Source organism: Cryptomeria japonica, unplaced genomic scaffold (assembly GCF_030272615.1).
Source record: "Cryptomeria japonica unplaced genomic scaffold, Sugi_1.0 HiC_scaffold_15, whole genome shotgun sequence".
Classification (NCBI taxonomy): domain Eukaryota; kingdom Viridiplantae; phylum Streptophyta; class Pinopsida; order Cupressales; family Cupressaceae; genus Cryptomeria; species Cryptomeria japonica.
In genome coordinates, this window is record NW_026728837.1 from 2,102,501 (window position 1) to 2,117,500 (window position 15,000).

A 15,000-nucleotide genomic window follows, 5' to 3' on the forward strand; every position below is an offset into this window, starting at 1 on the left:
CAGGGTGGGCACCTTACCTGGGCTGCGCACCAGGGCGGGCTCAAGATGGCACGCGCGTTCCGTTTTTTTCACTATCTTTCAAAACGGAAATTTTAAAATCTCCTTTTTTTTTTGCCTTTTCTGGAAATTAGTGAAGGCAGCGCATCAAAGGTGCGCACCTCGCTGCCCACCTTGGTGTGCTCTGAGGTGCGCACCCGGGAGCGCTACGAAGTGTGCTCCAAGGTGCGGCGTGCACGTTGTCGGAGCCCGGTTTGCCCCGGGTGCGCACCTCGCCTGCACCTTGGCCGGGGTGGGCACCTTGGCTGGGTTTGCCCAGGGTGCGCTCCGAAGCGGGGTTACTGGAGCGCCCCCTCTTTTTTTGTCAGAGCGTTTGGTGGGGTTTCTCGCATTGGCTCTTCCCAGGCCCGGTTGTTGGGTGCGCTCCCACCCTGGCGCGCGCGAAGTTGGAAGTTGGGTTAATTGCCCGGGCGCGCACCTTCGCCAGGGTGGGCACCTTGGTGCGCACACCTTGGCTGGGCTGCGCACCAGGGCGGGCTCAAGATGGCACCAGCATTCCCTTTTTCTCACTATCTTTCAAAACGGAAATTTTAAAATCTCGTTTTTTTTTTGCCTTTTATGGAAATTAGTGAAGGCATCGCATCAAAGGTGCGCACCTCGCTGCCCACCTTGGTGTGCTCCGAGGTGCCCACCACGGTGCGCAACGCCGGTGCGAACCCGGGAGCGCCCCGATGTGTGCTCCAAGGTGCGGCGTGCACGAAGTCGGACCCCGGTTTGCCCCGGGTGCGCACCTCGCGTGCACCTTGGTGCGCACACCTTGGATGGGTTGCGCGGCCTGGTGGGCACCATGGTGCGCACCAAGGAGCGCTCCGAAGTGTGCTCCAAGGTGCGGCGTGCACGAAGTCGGAGCCCGGTTTGCCCCGGGTACGCACCTCGCGTGCACCTTCGCCGGGGTGGGCACCTCGGCTGGGTTGCGCGCCCTGGTGCGCACCAAGGAGCGCTCCGAAGTGTGCTCCAAGGTGCGGCGTGCACGAAGTCGGAGCCCGGTTTGCCCCGGGTGCGCACCTTCGCCGCGGTGCGCACCATGGCGTGCACGAAGTCGGAGCCCGGTTTGCCCCGGGTGCGCACCTCGCGTGCACCTTCGGCGGGGTTGCGCGCCCTGGTGGGCACCATGGTGCGCACCAAGGAGCGCTCCGAAGTGTGCTCCAAGGTGCGGCGTGCACGAAGTCGGAGCCCGGTTTGCCCCGGGTGCGCACCTCGCGTGCACCTTCGGCGGGGTTGCGCGCCCTGGTGGGCACCATGGTGCGCACCAAGGAGCGCTCCGAAGTGTGCTCCAAGGTGCGGCGTGCACGAAGTCGGAGCCCGGTTTGCCCCGGGTGCGCACCTCGCGTGCACCTTCGCCGCGGTGGGCACCATGGCGTGCACGAAGTCGGAGCCCGGTTTGCCCCGGGTGCGCACCTCGCGTGCACCTTCGCCGGGGTGGGCACCTCGGCTGGGTTGCGCGCCCTGGTGCGCACCAAGGAGCGCTCCGAAGTGTGCTCCAAGGTGCGGCGTGCACGAAGTCGGAGCCCGGTTTGCCCCGGGTGCGCACCTCGCGTGCACCTTCGCCAGGGTGGGCACCTCGGTGCGCACACCTTCTCAATGTTTTCTTGCCTTTTCTGGAAATTGGTGAAGGCAGCGCATCAAAGGTGCGCACCTCGGTGTGCTCCGAGGTGCGAACCCGAGAGCGCTCCGAGGTGCCCACGAAGTCGAAAGTCGGGTTAATTGCATTGTTTTCCCCGGGTGCGCTCCGAGGTGCGCAACATCGGCGCGCACCAAGGAGGGCTCCGAAGTGTGCTCCAAGGTGCGCACGATGGCGTGCACCTCTGGTGCGCACGATTCGGAGCTCGGTTTGACCGGGGTGCGCACACCTTGGCTGGGTTGCGCACCTTTTGTGCGCTCCAAGGTGCGCACGAAGTCGGAGCTCGGTTTGCCCCGGGTGCGCACCTTCGCCAGGGTGCGCACCTTGATGCGCACGCCTTGGCTGGGCTGCGCACCTTGGTGGGCGCCATGGTGCGCACCTTTCGTGCGCTCCAAGGTGCGCACGAAGTCGGAGCTCGGTTTGCCCCGGGTGCGCACCTTGGTGGGCGCCATGGTGCACTCCGAGGTGCCCAAGATTGGTGCGCACCAAGGAGCGCTCCGAAGTGCGCTCCAAGGTGCGCGCGAAGTCGAAAGTTGGGTTAATTGTCCGGTTTGCCTCGGGTGCGCACCTTGCGTGCACCTTCGCCAGGGTGGGCGCCTTGGTGCGCACACCTTGGCTGGGCTGCGCACACCTTGGCACCCGCGTTTCCTTCATTTTAAATTTTTTTTTTTTACAATCTCTCAAGTGGGAAATTCTATAATCTCAACTTTTTTTGCCTTTTCAGGAAACTTTTGAATGGAGCGCATCATTGGTGCGCTCCGAAGTGTGCTCCAAAGCTCTCTCCAGCTGCGTGCACCTGCCCCGGCCGCGCACCCGGCCCCGCCCAGCTTCGCTCACCTGTCCCGGGCGTCTGGTGCGGAACCTTAGAGTAAGAAACATCACCGTGCACCTTGGCCAACGTGCGCGACTCGACCGAGCGCGCACTGGCCGAGGTGCACACCGATTTCACCTGGGTGCGCGCGCAGCACCTCGGGCGCACCGGGGTGCGCGCACAACGCCCGGGTTGCACCGTGGCCTGTGTGCTCGGGGCGCCTCGGGTGCGCGCTCGGTGTCGCCCCCGCGCGCGCGGTAGTGCGGGCAGCGCACCCCGGCCCGGCCCGGCCCCGACGAGAACGCAAACGGGCAAAAGGTTTATTCAAATAGCATTGCGACGCCCGGCGAAAAACTAAAAAAGGGTGCAACACCGGGACTTCCCGGGAGGTCACCCATCCCAGTACTACTCCGGCCCAAGCGCGCTTAACTGCGGAGTTCTGATGGGATCCGGTGCACTAACGCTGGTATGATCGCACCCGTTATGAGCTTGTCGCAGTGTGTACTTAGCAAACCGCGACCCACGTGCGAATCCACCCCGGCCACCCACCCCCGTCGAGGTGCACACCCTCCCTCGCGAAGTGCGCCCCGTTCGCCAAGTGTGAGCCCTGCCCGGGTGCGCGCACCTTGCTAGGGCGTCGGGTGTGCACCCGGCCCGGCCTACGTGCGTGCACCTGGAGGGGGCGTCGTGTGCGTGCAGTGTCCCGTCTGCAACGCGGTGCCCACACACCACCTCGGGCGCAACGACCTGCGCTCACATGTGGGCCGAGTGCACCTTGGTGCATGTTCGGGGCGCCTCGGGTGCACGCTCGATCTTGCCCTGGTGCACCAAGGCGCTCGGTTTGCCCCGGGTGCGCACTTGGTGCAAGGTGGGCACCCAAAATAGGGATCAAGCACCAAAACACAAGTTTCGGGATGCAAAATGGGACCCAAGGACCACAAATGCGTTCCAAGACCCATGATGGGTCCACGAGAACAAAAATGTGTTCCGAGACTTAATAAACAAATATTGGGTTTTAGGAGAAGAAACATGCTCTGATGCCCAAAACGAGAATCGACCCCGAAAAGGCCACAGGCCAAAAGTGGGATGCGAGACAAAAAAAAATGGGACCCGAGGACCAAAATTGGGTTCCCAGGTCGAAGACAGGGCAACCGGACAAGAAACGACCTCTAAGGCTCGAAATGAGTCCCGACGACTAAAACTTGACAAGAAGCACCCATCAGGCACCCAACTCGACACCCATGGGATGCCGACCCACCCGGGCTTCCACCTAGCACACCTTGGCACCCACCCACCCTCGCACCCAACCTCGCACCCAACTTAGCACCTTTGAACCCACATTGGCACTCACCCTGACCCTGGCACCTTGGAACCCACATTGGCACTCACCTTGACCCTGGCACCCACCTTTGCACTCACCTTGGGACCCACCCTGGCTCCCACCTCGGCACCCACCCAGACACCCACCTTGGTTCCTTGGCACCCACCTTGGATCCTTGGCACCCACCCCGACACCCACCTTGGCACGCAACTTGGCTACTTGCCACCCACCTTGGCTCCTTGACGCCCACCCCGACAACCACCCCGTGACCTACCCTGGCTAGGGTTGGTGCACACCCACCCTGGTGCCCACCTTGGCACCCACCCTATGACCCACCTTGGCACGCACCTTAGTACCCACCCCGTTACCCACCCTAGGACCCACCCCGTGACCCACCTTGGCCAGGGTGGGTGCACCCACCCTGGTGCCCACCTTGGCACCCACCCATCCTAGCACCCAGCCTGTGACCGGGCTTGGAACCCAACCTTGCACCCGCACCCGTCTTGGCCAGTGTGGGTGCGCACCCATCCTGGCACCCACGTTGTGACACACCCTTTAACCCACGCACCCTAGCACCCACGTTGGCACCCACCTTGGAACCCAACCTAGCAACTTGGCACCCACCCCGTGACCCACCTTGGCATCCACCATAGCAGTCGCCGACTTGGCACCCACCTCGGCACCCACCTTGACACTTGTGGACCCACCTTGCCACTCACCCTAGCATCGACCCATCCTAGCACCCACCCTGGCACCTTTGCACCCTAGCACTCACCCATCCTAGCACCTAACCTGTGACCCACCTTGACACTCACCCTCGCACCCACCTTGGAACCCAACCTAGCACCCACCCACCCTGACACCAACCCTAGCACCTACCCACCCTTGCACCCACCCTGTGACCCATCTTGGCACCCACCCATCCTACCACTCAACCTATCACCCACCTTCTCACCCACCTTGGCATCCACCTTAGCACCCACCCACACTGGCACCTTGGCACCCACCTCGGGCAAGGTGGGTGCACACCCACCCTGGCACCCAATTTAGAACCCACCGAGCATGTTACCCACCTTGGCACCCACATTGCAGCCCACCCTAGTACCCACCCTATGACCCACATTGGCATCCACACCCTAGCACCCAGGCACCTCGACACCCGCCTTGACACCCACCCTAGCACTGAACCTGTGACCCACCTTGGAACTCACCCTAGAACCCACCCACCCTGTGAACCACCTTGGCATCCACCTTAGCACCCACCCACCTTGGCACCCACTCTAGCACTCACCCATCCTAACACCCAACTTGTTACCCACCTTGGCACCCGCCCTCGCGTCCACCTTGAAACCCACCCTAGCACCCACCCACGCAGGAGCCCACCTTGGCACCCAACCTAACACCCACGCATCCTGGCACCCAACTTGTGACCCACCTTGGAACCCACCCTAGTACCCACCTTTGAACCCACTATATCACCAACCCACCTTGGCACCCACCCTATGACCCTCTTTGGAATCCACCCTAGCACGCACCCACCCTGGCACCCACCATGGAGCGCACCCTAGCACCCACCCACCTCGGCACGCACCTCAACACCCACCTTGGTGTGCGCACTGCGCCAACCTCTCAAAGACCCTATGTGGTGCGCTCCAAAGTGTACACCTTTGGTGCGCTCCAAGGTGCGCACCTTTGGTGCACACCGAGGTGCACACCAAAGTGTGCACCGAGGTGAGCACCAAAGTGCACTCCAGGGTGCACACCAAGGCGTGCACCTTTGGTGCGGTCAATGCAAACGAATTCGGAAGTTGGGGTCGATGTCCTAATCGCTGCTGCAGACTACACGTATGAGAATCGGACAAATAGCTTTATATAGGGGAGGTGTTGCGTTTGATGGGTCGACTCCCCTGGTTGTGTGCACTGCACCAACTTCAAAGACCCTGTCTTGTTTAAGAAGTCAAAAGTTGGGGTGGATGTCCTAATCATTGCTGCAGTCTACGCATGTATGAGAATCAGACAAATAGCTTATATAGGGGAGGTGTTGCATTCGGTGGGTTGACTCCCCTGGTTGTGCGCACTGCGCCAACCTCAAAGACCCCGCATAGCAGAAGAAGTCGGAAGTCGGATTTTGGTGAGCACCAAGGCGTGCACCTTTGGTGCGGTCAACGCAGACGAATTCAGAAGTTGGGGTGGATGTCCTAATCGTTGTTGCAGGCTACACATGTATGAGAATCAGACAAATAGCTTATATAGGGGAGGTGTTGGGTTTGATGGGTCAACTCCCTTGGTTGTGCGCATTACGCCAACCTCAAAGACCTTGTTTTCGTTAAGAAGTCAAAAGTTGGGGTCAATGTCCTAATGGCTCCTGCAGGCTACACATGTATGAGAATCGGACAAATAGCTTATATAGGGGAGGTGTTGGGTTTGATGGGTCGACTCCCCTGGTTGTGCGCATTACGTCAACCTCAAAGACCTTGTTTTCGTTAAGAAGTCAAAAGTTGGGGTCGATGTCCTAATTGCTCCTGTAGACTACACATGTATGAGAATCAGACAAATAGCTTATATAGGGGAGGTGTTGGGTTTGATGGGTTGACTCCCCTAGTTGTTCGCATTACACCAACCTCAAAGACCTTGTTTTCGTTTAGAAGCCGAAAGTTGGGGTCGATGTCCTAATTGCTCCTGCAGGCTACGCATGTATGAGAATCAGACAAATAGCTTATATAGGGGAGGTGTTGGGTTTGATGGGTCGACTCCCCTGGTTGTGCGCATTGCGCCAACCTCAAAGACCCTGCATTGCGGATGAAGTCGAAAGTCAGAGTTTGGTGTGCTACAAGGTGTGGTCGAAGGTGCTCACCTAGGTGTGCACCTTTGGAGCACAGGAAAAGTGCCCTCCAAAAGTGCGCACCTTTGGAGTGCACAAAAGTGCCCTCCAAAAGTGCGCACCTTTGGAGCGCAGAAAAGTGCCCTCCAAAAAGTGCCCTCCAAAAGTGCGCACCTTTGGAGCGCAGAAAAGTGCCCTCCAAAAAGTGCCCTCCAAAAGTGCGCACCTTTGGAGCGCAGAAAAGTGCCCTCCAAAAAGTGCCCTCCAAAAGTGCGCACCTTTGGAGCGCAGAAAAGTGCCCTCCAAAAGTGCGCACCTTTGGAGCGCAGAAAAGTGCCCTCCAAAAAGTGCCCTCCAAAAGTGCGCACCTTTGGAGCGCAGAAAAGTGCCCTCCAAAAAGTGCCCTCCAAAAGTGCGCACCTTTGGAGCGCAGAAAAGTGCCCTCCAAAAAGTGCCCTCCAAAAGTGCGCACCTTTGGAGCGCAGAAAAGTGCCCTCCAAAAAGTGCCCTCCAAAAGTGCGCACCTTTGGAGCGCAGAAAAGTGCCCTCCAAAAAGTGCCCTCCAAAAGTGCGCACCTTTGGAGCGCAGAAAAGTGCCCTCCAAAAGTGCGCACCTTTGGAGCGCACAAAAGTGCCCTCCAAAAGTGCGCACTTTTGGTGCGCACCAAGGCGCTGGTTCGGTCGTTGCAGGCGAGTTCGGAAGTTGGGGTCGATGTCCTGAGCGGAGGTGCAAACTACACAGGTGTCGGAATCGGACAAATAGCTTATATAGGGGAGGTGTATGCTTCGATGGGTCGACTCCCCAGGTTGAGCGCACCGCGCCAACCTCAAAGACCCTACGGTATGGATGAAGTCGGAAGTTGGGTCCGATGACCAATTCGATTAGTAGGTATGCTCATGAGGTCGGAATTTGGGTCCGATGACCTGCCATGTGCAGGAAGGCGAATGTTGACACTGTGCGTTGCAAGGTGCACACCAAGGCGCTGGTGCGGTCTTTTTAGTCGAGTTCGGAAGTTGGGGTCGATGTCCTGATCGGAGGTGCAAGCTACACAGGTGTGGGAATCGGACAAATAGCTTATATAGGGGAGGTGTATGCTTCGTTGGGTCGACTCCCCGGGTTGAGCGCACCGCGCCAACCTCAAAGACCCTACGGTATGGATGAAGTCGGAAGTTGGGTCCGATGACCGATTCGATATGTAGGCATACTCGCGAGGTCGGAATTTGGGTCCGATGACCTGCCACGTGCAGGAAGGCGAATGTTGGCACTGTGCGTTGCAAGGTGCGCACCAAGGCGCTGGTTCGGTCGTTGGAGGCGAGTTCGGAAGTTGGGGTCGATGTCTTGATCGGAGGTGCAAACTACACAGGTGTGGGAATCGGACAAATAGCTTATATAGGGGAGGTGTATGCTTCGTTGGGTCGACTCCCCGGGTTGAGCGCACCGCGCCAACCTCAAAGACCCTACGGTATGGATGAAGTCGGAAGTTGGGTCCGATGACCGATTCGATATGTAGGCATACTCGCGAGGTCGGAATTTGGGTCCGATGACCTGCCATGTGCAGGAAGGCGAATGTTGGGACTGTGCGTCGCAAGGTGCGCACCAAGGCGCTGGTGCCGTCGTTGCAGTCGAGTTCGGAAGTTGGGGTCGATGTCCTGGTCAGAGGTGCAAACTACACAGGTGTGGGAATCGGACAAATAGCTTATATAGGGGAGGTGTATGCTTCGATGGGTCGACTCCCTGGGTTGAGCGCACCGCGCCAACCTCAAAGACCCTACAGTATGGATGAAGTCGGAAGTTGGGTCCGATGACCGATTCGATACGTAGGCATATTGGCGAGGTCTGAATTTGTGTCCGATGACCTGCCATGCGCAGGAAGGCGGAATTTGGGTCCGATGACCGAGTTGATGGCGTGCCATGCGCAGAAAGGCGGAATTTGGGTCCGATGACCGAGTTGATGTTGATGGCCCGCCATGCACAGGAAGGCGGAATTTGGGTCCGATGACCGATTTGAAGGCGTGCCATACGCAAAAAGGCGGAGTTTGGGTCCGATGACCGAGTTGATATTGATGGCCCGCCATGCGCAGGAAGGCGGAATTTGGGTCCGATGACCTGACATACGCATGGAGTCCGACTCGGGGGCCGATGTTCGATTCGATGACTTGCATTGTGGGTAAAGTCGGAAGTTGTGGTCTTTGACCCGATTCGATGACCAGACTTCGGCTGCTTGAGAATCGGACAAATAACTTATATAGGGGAGGTAGTGTTCTCGAGCATCCTCCCCCCGTGCCCGTTTATGTCGATTGATGCTGGTGCTCGACTGGTTGGAGCGCTCGGATGCAAAAATCTTGCACCAGGATTTATCGATTGTGATGGACACGGCAAGTCTCCTGATTGCTATGCAGGAGCTCATCGTGAATCTCTATGCGGCCTTGGTATGGACTCGACCTGCGGAATGGTTCGGCAATGGTAGTCGCTCCAACACGTCCTTGCAATGGCCACAGAGGTGATTCGACTAGAGCTCCAGTCTAGCTTTTGGGTTGCTTGGCGGACTGGTATAGCCGCGATCGAGTTCCGGCCATGAACGTTTTAGATAGCTCTTGGGCTTTCTGGGACGGAAGTCGGAAGTTTGGGCTGTTGTCCGATTTGATGACCATTCTTCGGATGTGTGAGAATCGGACAAATAACTTATATAGGGGACTGTGTTGTCTCACGCAGCCCCCTCCGTGCCCCTCTATCTCGACCGATGTTGGTGCTTGAAAGGGTTGGGATCGCTCGGATTTATAAACGTGCACCACCATTTGTCGAGTGTGAGGGACGCGGCAGGTCTCCTAAATGCTATGCGGGCGCTCTCTGAGAATCTCTATCCGGCCTCGACACAGACTAGTCTTGCTGAATGGTTTGGCACTGGTAGTCGATCCAACACGTCGTTGTTGTGGCCGCCTAGGCGATTCGATTCGAGCCCCCGTCTAGCTTTTGGGTTGCTTGGCGGATTTTGCCCTATCCGCAAGTGAGCTCGGTCCCTAAACGTTCGAGAAACCCGATTGCTATGCGCCGACTCTCTTTCTTGCGAGCCTCCATCTAGCTTTTGGGTCTCTACGGAACGGAAGTCGGAATCTGGGACCGTTGTTTGATTCGACGAGGCAGACTACGGTTGTGCGAGAATCGGACAAATAACTTATATAGGGGAGGTGTTGACTGGAGCATTCTCCCCCGTGCCCCTCTAACTCGACCAATGCTGGCGCTCGAACGGTGGTAGCGCTCGGATTTTCATTGAGCGCCAGCATTGGTCGATTTAGAGGGGCATGCGAGATTCCCGAATGCTATGCGAGGGCTCTAACGGAAATGTCTATTGGTTTCGGTATGGATGCAATTGCGAGTGGTTCGGCAAAGGTAGTCGTTCCGATGCGTCCATGTCGTGGCCAAATCGATAATTCGATTTGAGCCCTCGTATAGCATTTGGGTCTCTCGATGTGATTCCGCATTCCAGTCCCTTTGGGCACTGCTTGAGCCGCATCCCAGGGGGTTCCCTTCCCAATAATCTGCCTCGCAACCCGATTGCTATGCGGTGAGGCTCCTCGGCCGCCTCGGAACTATCTGTGTATCGGACGCGTCGCGGGATAAGGGGTTGGCAACGGTAGTCGCCCCAAGCGCGTCCGATGCTTGGACCATTCCGAGGCGGCCCTGAAGCCTCTTCCGTCTAGCCGTTGGGTCCTTCTCGCCGCATCCCTCGCCTCGCACCCCGATTGCTATGCGGTGAGGCTCCTCGGCCGCCTCGGAACTATCTGTGTATCGGACGCGTCGCGGGATAAGGGGTTGTCACTGGTAGTCGCCCCAAGCGCGTCCGATGCTTGGACCATTCCGAGGCGGCCCTGAAGCCTCTTCCGTCTAGCCGTTGGGTCCTTCTCGCCGCATCCCTCGCCTCGCACCCCGATTGCTATGCGGTGAGGCTCCTCGGCCGCCTCGGAACTATCTGTGTATCGGACGCGTCGCGGGATAAGGGGTTGTCACTGGTAGTCGCCCCAAGCGCGTTCGATGCTTGGACCATTCCGAGGCGGCCCTGAAGCCTCTTCCGTCTAGCCGTTGGGTCCTTCTCGCCGCATCCCTCGCCTCGCACCCCGATTGCTATGCGGTGAGGCTCCTCGGCCGCCTTGGAACTATCTGTGTATCGGACGCGTCGCGGGATAAGGGGTTGTCACTGGTAGTCGCCCCAAGCGCGTCCGATGCTTAGACCATTCCGAGGCGGACCCGAAGCCTCTTCCGTCTAGCCGTTGGGTCCTTCTCGCCGCATCCTTCGCCTCGCACCCCGATTGCTATGCGGTGAGGCTCCTCGGCCGCCTCGGAACTATCTGTGTATCGGACGCGTCGCGGGATAAGGGGTTGTCACTGGTAGTCGCCCCAAGCGCGTCCGATGCTTGGACCATTCCGAGGCGGACCCGAAGCCTCTTCCGTCTAGCCGTTGGGTCCTTCTCGCCGCATCCCTCGCCTCGCACCCCGATTGCTATGCGGTGAGGCTCCTCGGCCGCCTTGGAACTATCTGTGTATCGGACGCGTCGCGGGATAAGGGGTTGTCACTGGTAGTCGCCCCAAGCGCGTCCGATGCTTGGACCATTCCGAGGCGGACCCGAAGCCTCTTCCGTCTAGCCGTTGGGTCCTTCTCGCCGCATCCCTCGCCTCGCACCCCGATTGCTATGCGGTGAGGCTCCTCGGCCGCCTTGGAACTATCTGTGTATCGGACGCGTCGCGGGATAAGGGGTTGTCACTGGTAGTCGCCCCAAGCGCGTCCGATGCTTGGACCATTCCGAGGCGGACCCGAAGCCTCTTCCGTCTAGCCGTTGGGTCCTTCTCGCCGCATCCCTCGCCTCGCACCCCGATTGCTATGCGGTGAGGCTCCTCGGCCGCCTTGGAACTATCTGTGTATCGGACGCGTCGCGGGATAAGGGGTTGTCACTGGTAGTCGCCCCAAGCGCGTCCGATGCTTGGACCATTCCGAGGCGGCCCCGAAGCCTCTTCCGTGTAGCCGTTGGGTCCTTCTCGCCGCATCCCTCGCCTCGCACCCCGATTGCTATGCGGTGAGGCTCCTCGGCCGCCTTGGAACTATCTGTGTATCGGACGCGTCGCGGGATAAGGGGTTGTCACTGGTAGTCGCCCCAAGCGCGTCCGATGCTTGGACCATTCCGAGGCGGCCCCGAAGCCTCTTCCGTGTAGCCGTTGGGTCCTTCTCGCCGCATCCCTCGCCTCGCACCCCGATTGCTATGCGGTGAGGCTCCTCGGCCGCCTTGGAACTATCTGTGTATCGGACGCGTCGCGGGATAAGGGGTTGTCACTGGTAGTCGCCCCAAGCGCGTCCGATGCTTGGACCATTCCGAGGCGGACCTGAAGCCTCTTCCCTCTAGCCGTTGGGGCTTTCTCGCCGCATCCCTCGCCTCGCACCCTGATTGCTATGCTGTGAGGCTCCTCGGCCGCCTTGGAACTATCTGTGTATCGGACGCATCGCGGGATAAGGGGTTGGCAGTGGTAGTCGCCCCAAGCGCATCCGATGCTTGGACCATTCCGAGGCGGCCCTGCAGCCTCTTCCGTCTAGCCGTTGGGGCCATCTCGCCGCATCCCCCACCTCGCACCACGATTGCTATGCGGTGAGGCTCCTTGGCCGCCTCGGAACTATCTGTGTATCGGACGCATCGCGGGATAAGGGGTTGTCACTGGTAGTCGCCCCAAGCGCGTCCGATGCTTGGACTATTCCGAGGCGGCCCTGCAGCCTCTTCCGTCTAGCCGTTGGGGCCATCTCGCTGCATCCCCCACCTCCTCGGCCGCCTCGGAACTATCTGTGTATCGGACGCATCGCGGGATAAGGGGTTGGCAGTGGTAGTCGCCCCAAGCGCGTCCGATGCTTGGACTATTCCGAGGCAGCCCTGCAGCCTCTTCCGTCTAGCCTTTGGGGCCATCTCGCCGCATCCCTCGCCTCGCACCCCGATTGCTATGCGGTGAGGCTCCTCGGCCGCCTGGGAACTATCTTCGTATCGGACGCATCGCGGGATAAGGGGTTGTCACTGGTAGTCGCCCCAAGCGCGTCCGATGCTTGGACTATTCCGAGGCGGCCCTGTGGCCTCTTCCGTCTAGCCGTTGGGGCCATCTCGCCGCATCCCCCACCTCGCACCCCGATTGCTATGCGGTGAGGCTCTTCGGCCGCCTTGGAACTATCTTCGTATCGGACGCATTGCGGGATAAGGGGTTGTCACTGGTAGTGGCCCCAAGCGCGTCCGATGCTTGGACTATTCCGAGGCGGCCCTGCAGCCTCTTCCGTCTAGCCGTTGGGGCCATCTCGCCGCATCCCCCACCTCGCACCCCGATTGCTATGCGGTGAGGCTCCTCGGCCGCCTTGGAACTATCTTCGTATCGGACGCATCGCGGGATAAGGGGTTGTCACTGGTAGTCGCCCCAAGCGCGTCCGATGCTTGGACTATTCCGACGCGGCCCTGTGGCCTCTTCCGTCTAGCCGTTGGGGCCATCTCGCCGCATCCCCCACCTCGCACCCCGATTGCTATGCGGTGAGGCTCCTCGGCCGCCTTGGAACCATCTTCGTATCGGACGCATCGCGGGATAGGGGGCTGTCACTGGTAGTCGCCCCAAGCGTGTCCGATGCTTGGACCATTCCTAGGCGGCCCTGAAGCCTCTTCCGTCTAGCCGTTGGGGCCTTCCCGCCCCATCCCTCGCCTCGCACCCCCGATTGCTATGCGGTGAGGCTCCTCGGCCGCCTTGGAACCATCTGTGTATCGGACGCATCGCGGGATAAGGGGTTGGCACTGGCAGTCGCCCCAAGCGCGTCCGATGCTTGGACCATTCCGAGGTGGCCCTGAAGCCTCTTCCGTCTAGCCGTTGGGGCCTTCCCGCCCCATCCCTCGCCTCGCACCCCGATTGATATGCGGTGAGGCTCCTCGGCCGCCTTGGAACTATCTGTGTATCGGACGCATCGCGGGATAAGGGGTTGGCACTGGTAGTCGTCCCAATCGCATCCGATGCTTGGACCATTCCGAGGCGGCCCTGCAGCCTCTTCCGTTTAGCCGTCGGGGCCTTCCCGCCGCATCCCTCGCCTCGCATCCCGATTCCTATGCGGTGAGTCTTCTCGGCCGCCGCGGAACTATACCTGTTATTGCTACTGCATCCTTCGGCTGGTAACCTCCTCTGCCGCCTTGGAACGTTCTCTTTGTCGGACGCGTCGCGGGATAAGGGGTTGGCACTGGTAGTCGCCCCAAGCGCGCCCGATGCATAGACCGCTCCGAGTCGACCTTGCTTTCAGCCTCTCACATGCATAGACCTCTCTGAGTCGACCCTGCAGCCTCTCACGTTTAGCCTTTGGAATCTCGCCTCACAACATGATTGCTATCCTTGATGCATCCCTTGCCTCGAGCCCTGATTGCTTTCTTGGCTGCATCCCTCCTCTCCTCACAGCCCGGTTGTCATCACTGCTTCATCCGTCGCTTCATGCATTCTGGCTGCTGGGCCCTTCCCACCGCACACCTCGATTGCTATCTCTTCTGCATCACACACCCCGATTGCTATCTCTGCTACATCCCTCGGCTCTCACTTCTGCATCCTTCGCCTCACACCTCGATTGCTATCAATGCTGCATCCGTAACCTCACACCCCGATTGCTATGCGGGGAGGCTCCTTGGCCGCCTTGGAAATTTCTGTGTGTCGGACGCACCGCGGGATAAGGGGTTGGCACTGGTAGTCGCCCCAAGTGCGCCCGATTCTTAGACCGCTTCGAGGTGACCTCGTAGCCTCTTTCGTCCAGGCTTCCTGCCTTCAACGCCCTTTTTACACCTCGATTGCTATGCGCGGGCTCGTTGGCGTCTATCACCTCTCTGCGAAGAGTGGCACGATGATTGTTGGGGTAAATCGTAGCAGTCCGATCTCTGGCCTTGGGCCATTGTGAGGGCTGATCGATTTCCTGTGCGCATCTCGTGTTCGCCCAGTAACAGACTCGACGACTTGTAATCGGTCTTGTTCCCGATTGTTCCTGGAGGTAGTCTTCGGAACTCTTGGATTTGACCTGTCACTCGAACTGTCCTCTTCCGAGGATGCTTGTGTGTGTGTGCTTGTGCCATTTCCTTGGCGGTATTAACGAGATATTAAAGAGCGGAGTGAGCGCCTCGCCCAGCTATGTTTGGGGCTCTCACTCCCTTACCCGGTGTGCGACCGCTTTGCACGTAGGTTGCGGAGCATCGCGACTCTTTCGATGTTTGGCGGTTGTCTTCCGGTGATGCGTTGGTCCCGAAGTGCACGTTACTAGCATTTCTGCCATTGTTCTCGATCTTTGGCACGTTCCTTCGTTGCAATTGGATATATATCTCCGTTTATACGCGCAGGCTTC

The 15,000-nt window shown here is 59.3% G+C and overlaps 1 non-coding gene across 1 annotated transcript; it reads right to left on the minus strand.

The window, feature by feature from the left end:
- Positions 1-2,850: 2,850 nt before the first annotated feature.
- On the minus strand, positions 2,851-2,969 carry LOC131860508 (5S ribosomal RNA). Its single transcript, XR_009359603.1, has one exon. It is a non-coding gene; the product is annotated as a 5S ribosomal RNA (ribosomal RNA).
- Positions 2,970-15,000: the final 12,031 nt, after the last annotated feature.